The following is an 11,750-nucleotide window of genomic DNA, read 5'->3' on the forward strand; positions in this document are numbered from 1 at the left end:
TCCAAACAAGTAGGAGAAAGGCAACTCAGGGAGGTTTGGTCGAAAAAGCACTGTGTCTCCCCACGGCGCCGCCGCCCTCTGGATTCATCTACAGAAAACTACAAGATCCTGTTGACCTTAAAAAAAAAAAAAAAACCCTTTCTCAGACCCACAAAGCTGCCTGCATCCGATCGAAACAAACGAGGTTTCCACGTGATCTAGCCAAATCCTGGGCTCTGTGAGGGCCCTCGAGAGCTCCGATCGCACGGGGGGTTCCGCGCTGGGCAGCCCCATCGCACGCCCTTCCGGGAGCGGGAGGCGGCGGCGCGGGCTGCGTAGGGCGCCCTTCCCGCCAACGAGACGGGCCTCGCGCGGCGCCCCTCGCGCGCCCTGCCGGCTCGGAGGCAGCCCGCCCCCTGCGACGTCCCGCAAGAAAAGGCCGCCGTGCCCTCCCGCCTCGCCGGGCGCGCTTCCTCCGGCGGAGGGCTCCTGCTTCGTCGTGCGAGAAGGCCGCGTCCAGGCTGGGCCCTCGAGGAGCCGGCCGGCCTGCCTGCCTTCCCTTCCACGAGCGGGCCTTCGCGAGAGGGTCCCTTTCTTCCCGCCCCTCCCCGCCCTATTCGCCAGCTTAATGCTAATAACTTCGGGCAGCCTCCACGGTGGAGTGTAAGCAACTGCCAAGTTCAATCACCAGGAAGATCCGAAAACTTATCTTACCAGCCGAGCATAAATGTTTTGAAAAGAAAGGGAAAGGGGTGTGTGAGAGAGAGAAAGAGGGAGGGAGGGAGAACTGACGGGTCCATAAGACATCCCAGGAGCTGGGGAGGACAGGCGATGTTGTCCTTGAGTCACGGTTGCTGGGGCTTGTGTGTTTGTTTGGAAGGCGCCGGGTGATCCCAGACGAGGACGCAGATTCCTGATCTCTGCACCCGGCAGGCACGATCAGGAGGCAGCGGGCCAAGGGGGAGAAGGCGAGCGGGGCAAACGCAAGCCCAGCGCGAGGCGCGACTTCCCCAGGAAACTCCGTCGAAAAGCGGCCGCGGCCGCGCTGGCGAAGGACGCCTCGCTCCGGCCCAGGGCGATGCCGCGCGGGGCCGGGCCGAGGCGAGCCGCAGCGCCCGCTGCGCTCCCCGCTCGCCCTGCTCGCGCTTCCCGGTGCGTTTGTTTCTCGAGTCACGAATAACGCCGCCAGAACGTCTTCGCGTTCGTTGCCATCTGTACACACACCCCTTTTCACATCCCTCTTTTGACTTCTTCCCCAGGTATTTCCTGCTCTTCCCTTTTTTCAAAGCAAGTCTTTCCGCAGCACAAGAAGTACCGCGGGAATGAGCGGCACTGGCTCCCCCGTAGAGGCACCTGGCATGGCAGACCGAATCTCCCCCCCCCCCTTTTTTTTAATCTTTGTATGTGCATTTCTTGCCTACCTTCCCCAGTTCCTGCCAGTGAGATAGGCCAATATTTGACTGCATCCCCACCCGGTGATTTGAAATGGCTGCACGCATCTGCAACCCAGCAGTGACATCAGAAGAGTCTGTAAAGTATTGTCTGGGCCCCAAAAGAATGGGCAAGAGAAGGCGATGACAATGATGGAGATTACAAGGAGGGAAGAGTTTACATCTGCTTCTCTGCAGGCATAGACTGAAGCCATGAAACAACTTAATAAAATAAAAGTTCGCCCTTCAAAACGACGTTTCCGTGTATGGGGGGGGGGGGAGAGAGAATATGAGTGAGAGGAGGGGGTGCACATTTTTCCTCCGGTATTTAAAGTAATTTGTAACTCAGTTTGTAATTCGTAAGTCAAACTCTGATTCATAGAAACTTCAGTTTCACTCTTTAGCCGGAGCATTCATTCACCGATATTAAATCATCCGCGGTATTTAAAGATTTCCCGGGAATTGTATCCCAAGCCTATGCCTGCTTACTCGGAAGGAGAACTCATTTTGTTCGGCGGGATTACTCCTAGGTAAGCAAGCGTGGGGTTGCACCCCTAAGTCCCAGAGCAGTTCCCAGAACGCTGCCCCCTCTGCCCTGGGCTTTTAAAATTCATTTCCTTGTTCTGAGGAGTACTGGCCAAGATCGATTCCGGGGGCGGGTGGGGACTGAACTCAGTGGGGCTTCGCACACTGGGACATGGTCGGCAGCTCGGAGCGTGGCCCATATCAGGCAACGGCCGTCCTGAAGCTATTTACTCTGAAGTAATCCGCTTCCACTTTTGGAGGCTGCGCGAGCCTGGGGAGGCCGAGAGTTTCTTGGCAGCGCGATCCTAGCATGTCTACTCGGAAGTCAACCCCTTTGCCAGGGACCCACTCCTTGGCATGCGGCTATAGGATTGCAGGCGAAGTATCCCATGGGCGCACGCGGGAAGGAATGCGCGAATGGTCAGCAATCCCGACCCGCGCGCCTCCCTGTCCAGAGGGCAGCCCGAGCTCTCCCGGGGATTTCCTGGAAAGCGGGCGCTTGGACCCTGGGATGTGGAAAGGCGATCCCGAGCTCTCCCGCGCGGCTCCGGCGGCCCGATAAGCGCTGGCTGCCGGCAAAGTTTCGTTTTTCCGGGAAGCGAGAAGGTGTGAGGAACGCAGGGAAAATCTGGGACGAGAAAAAGTCGGGAAGCCAGGGCAGGAGGCACCACATAAAACCGGCCAAGCCTGCGTGGCGGCTGCGCTGTTTCTGGGGGCGCAGATCCTTGGGCTGCCCCCGAGTAAAGAAGCCGCTCTGGATTTCCCTGCAGTTGGACGGCCAAGAGAGCGCTCGGCGGGACGGGGCGCCGCATGCATTTAAGCTCGGGGATGCCTGCCAAGGTGAAGAGGCAACAGAAAAAGGCGCAGAACTGGGCCGACGGCGGGCATTACTGCTGCGAGCCCCCCTCCCCCCGGGCGTGAGTCCCGTTGCGCGCTGCAGGGCGTGCGCCCGAGCGCGCGGGATTGCAGCGCAGGCTCTCCTGGCGCCAGCGGAGGGACGCGCTGCGCCGGCCGCGCAGGAGGGAGGCCGGGCAGTGCGCGGGGCTCGCTGCGCAGCCGGCCCGCACCTGAGCGCCGCGCCGCGGCCCGCCCGAGGATGAAGCCCACTGAGCGGGAGGGAAGCGGCGCGGGCCCTGCGTCGCTCGCAGGGAGAGGGAAGCGTTGGGGCGGCTCTTTCCGCCCTCGCAGTGAACTCGCGGGAGGGGGAGGCACGGGCGTCCCGGGGAGGCAGGGAACCGGCGGCCCAAAACTTAGCGCCCGGTCCCCGCTTGGCCGGCACAGCAGGGGCCGGCGCTCCCCGGGTCAGCGGGGCGGGTCTCCACGCCGCGCGCCAGCCTGGCCCTCCAGCGGGCCGTCCCTGGGGCTGGACGTCCCGGGGCGCCCTCCCGAAGCCCCCGCAGGGGGCGCAACTGCCCGAGGGCCACGCGCGGAGCGCCACGGACGGAGGGGCCGTCTTCTCCTGGCCATATGCGGGCAGCAAGGCCGTTTCCCCCACCCTGACAGCGACATCCCCTCCCAAGGCAGCGTTACGGGCAGAAAGAGCCGTAAGCGAAATGAGGCGGGCATTCGGGGTCCTTTTCGCACCGCGCCCCTTTTAGCGCCCGCCTAGCCCTGGAGTGCGGCCCGAGAGCTTTCAGGGCAGCGAGCGCGGCTCCCTCGCTGGAAGAGGGCATCCACGCCTGGTCTCCCGGGATCTGGTGGGGTCCGTCGGAGACCCGCCGCCCCGCAGCCCGGGGAAGCGCTCGTCCCTCATGCTGGGCCACCGCGGGGTCGGAGGTGGCCGGCCGGCGAACGTGGGGCTGCCGGAGGAAGCGGGAGGGGCTGCAGGGCTGCCTCCCGGATTCGGGCCGCGCTGGTCCAATTCCGCTGGGCGGGCGCTCCTGCTCCTCTGCCGCCTCCCCGCTGGCTTCTCTGCTGCTCTGGCCCTCTGCGTGCGCTTGCTTGGGAGGTGGCCCCACTGCAGCTAGTGGGGCTTAGGTCAGAGCAAGCACGCAAAGAATAGGGGTGAAAGCGTCCCCCAGAACATCCCAACGCAAGCAGCCTTTCCACGGAGAACTTGGGCAGGACCCTGGACTATGGGAGAGTCATGATGGCACCACAGGGACTTCTCTATCTCAGGCCAGCCCCCCCCCCCCCCCCCGTCTGGTGACCTCTCCCGCTGGCCTTAAGCAAGATAAGGCACATAGTTACCTATCTGTAGTAAAAGCAAAATAATAAAGACCTGATTTGAGAATTGTTTTAAGGCACTTTGCATTCTCCCCCGCCCCTGCAAAGGAGAATAAAAAAGAACAAGCAAGAAAATGAGGGGGAGAAACGAAAAGAAATATGTGCAGTATGAACCACTAGGATTATTTAATCTTGCATGCCCACATGATCAAGAGAAGAGGGCTGAAAGAAGTTTGAGAGAGGGAGACCCACGCCACTTTCTGCATTTCCAGCAAAGAGCAGGGCTGTAGGGCTGCCTGCGCAGTAGTCCGTGCTTTGATGATTATAATGAACGTGGTTACGGCAATTGGCGATCAGTGCACATGGCTTGCCCCACAGGAGTATGTAGTGAATAAACTTCAGTCAGAATCGTACATGGATATAGACATAAACAAGGTGGGCAACTTGTGGCCCTCCAGACATTTTGGCCTACAACTCCCATCAGCCCTAGGTCAAGAGTGAGGGATGATGGAAGTGTAGGCCAAAATCATAGAATAGCAGAGTTGGAAGGGGCCAAGAAAGCCATCAGGTCCAACTCCAACTGGTTCCAGTGTTGTATTGCTTGATTTTTTTCCCGATGTCTAGTCTGAATCTGGATTGTTGCAACTTGAGTTCATCCTTCTGCGTTCTATACTCTGGGATGAGCAAGAACAAATCCCTTCCTTCCTTCCTTCCTTCCTTCCTTCCTTCGGAGTACTTTCAGGGTGCTATCATAGTCCTTCAGTCTTCTCGTCTCAAGGCTAAAAATGTCCATTTCTCGCAGTCTCTCCCTCAAAGGGCTTTGTTTCCTGACCTTGGATCGTCTTTGTTGCTCTCTTCGGAATCCTATCTATTTTTACTGCATCTTTCTTAAACTTTGCTGCCCAGAACGAGACACAGTATTCTAGATGAGGTCTGACTAATGCTGAGTATTGGGAAACTAGTACTTCTCGTGATTTGGAAGTGATCATTCTACTAATGCATCCCAAAATAGCATTTGCCCTTTTAGCAGCTACATCACATTGCTGGCTCATATTTAGCTTGCTGTCCACAACAGCTCCAGTCTTTCTCTTTTGCTGTACTGCTGAGCCACGTGTTACCCATCTTATATCAATGCATTTTGTTTCTTTTTCCTAGCTAGAGTTATTTGTCATTTGTCTTAATTTATTTTGTTGCTTTCAGCCCAGCAGTCTAGCTTCTCTAGATCACCCTGGATCCTCTTTCTGTCTTCAAGGGTATTAGCTATTCTGCCCAGTTTTTCTGTTGTCTCCAAATCTGACTATCATCTAGATAATTAATTCTAGATTATCTAGATTATCCTTCATCTAGATTGTTAATAAACATGTTGAAGAGCACTGGACCCAGGGTGGAACCCTGTGGCACCCCACTTCTTATCTTTCTCCAGTGTGAGAAACTGTTGTTGATTGACACTCTTTGAGTCCAATTTTTAGCAAGTTGTGTTCCATCCTGTCCCCTTTTTGTGAGTTTATTGGGATGTTTTGGGGCACTGTGTCAACAGCTTTTCTAAAGACAAGATAGATTGTGTCCACAGTATTTCCACTATCCATTGGGAGGTCAAAAACTGAGGTTAGATTAGTCTGGTAGGATTTAAGAAATTCATGTTGGCTTCTATTAACCACTGTGTTTTCTTCAAGGTGCTTCCAGTCTGATTTTTTCACATAGTTTGCTCCAGAATTTTTGCAGGGATTGATGTCAGACTGATCGGTCTGTAGTTCCCAGGTTCATCTTTTTTCCCTTTCTTGAAAATGGGGACAACATCAGCCCTTCTCCAGTCATCCGGCACCACCCCTGTTTTCCATGATCTCTTTAAAATAATAGACAGTAGTTCTGAGAGTTCTTCCACTAGCTCTTCTGTGATTCTGGAATGGCCTTCGTCAAGCCCTTGAGATCTGGATGCGTTTAGCCCGTTTAGAGGTTCTGTCGATCTTGGGCTGCCAGCCTGCACTTCCAGCTTGTACTTCCCCTTCAGCAGGTAAGCTGTAAACCTTCTTGTGGGAGAAGAACTGACACAAAGTAGTTGAGCAGCTCTGCCTTTTCCTTGTCGTTTGTCTGTGACGATCTGAGTGGCTGAACCCCCTTCTCTCTCATTTCTCTTTTGTTATGGTCATATCCAAAGAAGGCTTTCTTGTTGCTTTTACCATCCCTTGCTAGTCTCAATTCATTTCCTGCTTTAGCCTTCCTTACATCATCTCTCCGATTCCTTCCAAGCTGGTTTTTTTCCTTCTTCTCCCTTCGTGGCCTGCCCTTCCTTCCACCTCCTGTACATGTCCTTTTTTGCTTTCGGGTTGCCCCTTAACTTTTTCTGGAGCCACTGGAACTTCCTATGTTGTCCTCTGCCCTTTTTTCATATTCTCACCCCTGCCATTAAATGACCGAAAAGTAAAAGGCGAAATCATGACATCCAGGTCTCGCAGCTGTCTGAGGACAACCAATTTGGACCAAGGTTGCACCAGTGACAGGAGGCAATTAGGGAGGCTAAATGGGTCTCGATCGAAGGGGCACTTCCTACAGCCGCTGCAGCTGCTTGCAATCTTTTCCCTTGCCCACTTGAGCCCAGTTCTGTGTCGGAAGTGCGCTGCGAATAGCAGTGAAAGCATTTTGCTTGTGTTCAGGGGCATCATGTCTTCACTGTCTCCACCCCGTCCAGGACTGAGGCCGCCCCGCTGCAAGGAGTCAGAGGAACCCTGGAACGGAAGAAGCCGAGAGCTTCCCGCAAGGCCCTGAGGCAGCCCGGTTGTGGCCGTCCAGCAAACCAGAGCTGGCTGTCTCAGAGGAGGCCGCGACGGGGAAGCGGACGCCCGTTCTGCGCGACGCCGCCGCCGAGACGGCGGGCGGGCGAGCGAGCGTCTCCCTGCGGCTGCGGGAGGGGCGGGAGGAGCCCTGCGGCCGAGCCGGTCCCCGCCTCCGCCCAGCCGTCCCAGAATGCCCGCGGGCCAGTCGCTCTCCCCACCAGCCCGCCCGTCGCCTGGGCTGACCTCTCGCTCCTTTCCGCGCGCGGTCGGATTACCCCTTAGCCGTCCGTCCCCGCAGCAGCAGACGGGGAGCCGCAAGCCCCACCTCCCTCCGCGAGCCCGCTTGCCGCCCCTCAGGCATCCCCAGGTCGCCCGCCTGCCCCAACCCCCGCCCCGGGCCCCTCCTCGGCCTGCCCGCCGGCCGGCAAGCTCCGAGGCGCAAGGCCCGCGGGGGAGGCTGCGCGCGGGGGCCGGAGCGCAGCGCCGCGGTGCGCGCCTCGCCTCGCCTCGGAGAGCCGGAGCCGCGGGCCGGCGAGGCCCTCCGCGTGCCTGGGGCGCCCACGCCTCGCCCGCCCGCCCTCCGGGGCTCTCCAGGCCTGCGAGCCCCGAGGAGACGGCGGGCCCGGCTTCGGCGTGGGCCGCGCGGGGTCACGGGCCTCCCGCAGAAGCGGACGCCCGAGCGGGGCCGGGCAGCAGGGAGGCGTCGCGGCCCACCCGGCGGCGGGAAAGGGCCTCGGCCGGCTTGAACCCAGGGGCGCGGGCGCGGGCTGGGGATGGCGAGGCGAGCCGGCGCGGGCCAGGCTGGGCAGAGGAAAGGCGGCTTCGCGGCCTGGAGCGCGGCGGGCGCGCGGGAGAAGCGGCGGCGCGGCGGAGCGGAGCGCGCTTGGAGGCGGCGCGGGAGCGGAGCGCATCCCCGGCGGCGGCGGCGGCGGCGGGGAAGTGGGCTGGGGGGAGGGGGGACGGGAGACTCAGCGCAGGTGACCCGGCACAGCAGTCGCCGCCTCGCCGCCCCGTCTCCGCAGCCCGCTTCCCTCCTGCCTCCCATCCTCTCGTTTACAGAAAATATTTGTTTGCACTGTTAGTTGGTACTGGAGTTAATTACTCGACGTGTTAGCGTGGAGTAAGATGGATAAAAGTAAGCTCAGTGTTTTTATTGTGTGGGTGAGCTGTTGAGCGGCGCTCGAATAAGCTGCAATTAGGGTTAGATAGAGATTAATTAACGTGTGAGTGGCAAGGTGTAAAATAGTTCCCAACCCTCCACTCGGCATAATCTGCGGGCGAAGTTAAAGGCGGGGGAGGGGAGGGGCGGGTGCGGGGAGAAGAAGTTTGTGGAGGCTAATTAAATACTTCGCTGAAACCAGCGCGCTTCTGCGGGAGCCAAAAGCGGCGCCCCGGGCGCCTCAACTCCGAGCGCCCTTCCCGCGCGCGAAGCTCGCCAGCCACGCAGGCCGGGCACGAACGCCGCAGCCTGCGAGCGCAGATGGGCCGGAGGCGGCGGCGGCGCGCAGGGGGGACCCGAGGCGGGCTGGGGAGGGGAAACCTCCCTCCCTCCCTCCCCCCCCCCCCCGGGAGAGGCTGCTGCTGCTGCTGCTGCTGCTGCTGCTGGAACAATTGTGGATTACATGCCTCACTGGGCTAGACTGATAAGAAACTCTTTGTCAGCTCCAGATAGACGGCGAGAACGCGGGTGGGCGGAAGGAGGGAGCGCAGGAAACTTGAGGTTTCTTTTCGGCGCGCAGACCCCGAGCTGTTTACCTGCAAAGCGCTTCTCCCTCCCGGTCGCGTCCCTCGTGGCCAGCGGGGACGGCGACAGCGCTCGCCACGGATTCGCGAGTGGCCCCAGAGGCCGCGCGGGGTCAGGCCACGTTGCTTCCGGTCCAGCATCCTTCCGTCTCCACAGTGGCCACCTGCTCACGGCAACCCCAAGCAGGACGTCAGGACCCTCTCAGCGATGGTCCCGCTCGTGTGGACACGGGCATGCAGGTGGGAGTGTCCAGCCATCGCAGCTAATGGCCCTGGATAACTTTCTCCTCCATCCCCGCCTCTTCTGGAACAAGCAGAGAAGCTCCTCTCTCAGACACGCACGTTCCAAAATAACCTCGGCACGGAAACCAACAGCACGGTGCGCCGCAAGCTTACTCGCAAGCAAGACCCATCGATTACGGGAGACTCCTTTCCAAGTCAGTGTGCACCGGATTGCAGCCTTGCAGTGCGTGGGTACTCCAAGAAAGACCCACCGAGTTCACGGGCCATACTCTGAGTAAGGAACACACAGCCCTGGACTCTTAGATCAGCGCAAAACTTCAGCCCAGAGATCGGGGTGGTTATGTAAGGTTCGAGTCCGGCTCCTCTGTGGGTCGAGCAACCCTTGACTTGCTGCAAAATGTGATGAGGCAGCCCTGCAGGAATTCGGAACCCCTTTGCCCATTCTGCTGAGTGGGGCCTGGACTTGCCCTGGTGGCACCCCTGAGGACCATCCGTAATAAAGCCCCCTCCCCCCCGTGGTCTGTTGTCCCCAGGAGATGCTGGTCTACCTCCTTTCCCCATTGTAAAGAACGTAAAGCCAGCAGACGTCAGGACGTGTGTTCTCATCTTTTTGCTGCTGACCCAGGACTTGGCGGGTCTGGATTCAAGCCCCCACTGACCGTGCAGTGACTTTGGTCCAGTCATGGGCTCTTGGCCTAAGCTCCCTTGTGCGGATACGTGAAGAGAAGGAGGAGCATGTAAGCCACCATTACTTCCTTGCAAGAGGCAAGAGATGGAACAGAAGTGTCCTAATAAATATAAATGTAAAACACAGTAGAATAACAAAATCCACCAAACCAAGTCAGCTGCAAAGACATAGAAATAGAGACTTCTGAGTCAGGAAATGTGCTTTGACCACCAGAACTGAACCAAATTCAGTCCTTCAACACAAAACCGCACTCCTGATTGTCCATCTGCCCCACTGCTTGCTTCTTTTCAGCACATTTTTTCATATACTTGAAACCTTATACCATCTAGAAGTATATAAATAGTTTTAAAAAACCAATTCATTTGGGAAAGAGATCTGGGTGTCATTTTATATTGCTATTGATAAAATTATTGGGAGTTTTAGAAATCCAGAGATTAACTTCTAGCTCTCCCTCTACTTTTTGCCCACCCTCAAACCGATGGGCACGCCCGTTTGCACGAGAAGCACTGCAATTCTCAAAAGGAGAGTTTACCCGCCACCCCCTTGATCCTAACCTAAAAAGCAGTCACTAGGACCGAGGTATCACCGATCAGTTCCGTAAAAATTACTTCCAGGTCTGTGCTTCGGATGCGGGGCCAAAGGCAATCAGTGCTGCAGCCCAGCCACAGTGCATTTACCTGGAAGTAAGCCCCGTGGGGCCTCTTTCCGCCGGCTAAGGGTGCGCCGGATTCAAAAAGCCGCCCGAGACCTCTGCAGCTCGCACGCCTTGGAAGGCTGCGTTGCCCCGGATTGACTCGGTGAGGGCTAGAAGCGCCAGCAAAAGGACCGAGCCGGAGGTTCCCGTGTGCCAGGAGCACGCAGCCAGCGGGGAGCGGAGGGCTTGGCCGTGAGGGTCTTTCGGCAGCCCGAGGCCGACGCTTTTGGGGATATCCGCTGCGCGTGAGAGTTACTCGCCCGGTCTAGTAACCGGAGGAGAGACAGATCTAAGCGGGCTGGAAACGCCACTTCGGTTCTGCCTTCCCTCTCTCCCTGGCGAGCCCGACGCGCTTCCTAAGGGGACGCGGAGGCAGCGTCTCCTCGGGGGCGGGGGCGGGGGCGGCTCTCCGGGCAAGCCGCCGTGTGAACAAGCGGCCCTCGACCCGTGCCCAGCCCCTGCGGGGCGCCCTCTCGCCGGGCGCTCTGCTGCCCGGTTCCCCGTTCTTCCCGCGCCGCGGCCATCCGGGGCCGGCTCGGGGCCGGGCGGGGGCCTCCTCTCGGGGGGCCCGCGGGCCGCGCAGGTGGAGCGGCGTGTCTGCAAACAGCCCCCGCCAGGGGCGGCGGCGGCGGCGCGCACTCGGCCTTTGTGAGCGCCGCACCGCAAGCGGAATTCCTCCGAAGTTGGGTGGTGGTTTTGCGTGCGTGCGCCTCTGTGTGTGTGTGTGTGTGTGTTTGAGGACTGCAAAAATAGAAAGAGGGAAGAGAGGAGGGGGAGACGCTTTTCATGCCTTACTTTACCTACTACATAAGCCTCCTTTCTCACCCTTCCTCTGCCCCCTCCCCCAAATAATCCTTCTCTTTATTGTCGAAACAGACAAAATCAGGTGCCACGCAGCGCTATAGTGTCTCCCTATTGAATGAGGCCTGAGCCAGCTCTGAATCGCGAGGGGGAAACGGGGAAGGGGGAATAACCGAGCAAGGGGCCAAGCCCCCTTCAAGGCTGAGTTGCCCTCAAAAGCCAGGTGGGGACGGGGCCATCTCCCACCGTCCCACCAAAGACCCTCCGGGCATCTGGCGGTTCGTTCTTCTTCTCCCCTCCGCGCTCACAGTTCTTCCCCTAATTTTATGATTGCAAACATCCACCCTAGAAAAGAAACTTACTAGCCCGGGGGGGGGGGTGTTTTCTAAGGTAACGGCAGAAGAAGAGAAAAAAACTGGCTCCACTCCGCTTTGTTGCTGCACAATCTCGGCGCTTCCAGAAAAGGGGACTTGGTCCAGACTAAAATCAGATGCCACCGCCGAAAGATTTCACTATGCTTGTTTGTTTGTTTACTTTCTCTCTTTCTTTCTTTGAATGGGCCTGTCCGTCTTTTTGCCAAAGCTGAGGGCCGATCTAGAGAGAGAGTGCTTGGGCGCCAGCACTCAACTGAGTTTAATTCGCATTAACGCGGCCAGGACCTAATTAATGGACCAGCTATTCATTTATGCGCGCTCTGGGGGGGAGGAGAG

This window comes from Varanus komodoensis, unplaced genomic scaffold (genome assembly GCF_004798865.1).
Source record: "Varanus komodoensis strain SLA01 unplaced genomic scaffold, ASM479886v1 scaffold6_4, whole genome shotgun sequence".
Lineage (NCBI taxonomy): Eukaryota > Metazoa > Chordata > Lepidosauria > Squamata > Varanidae > Varanus > Varanus komodoensis.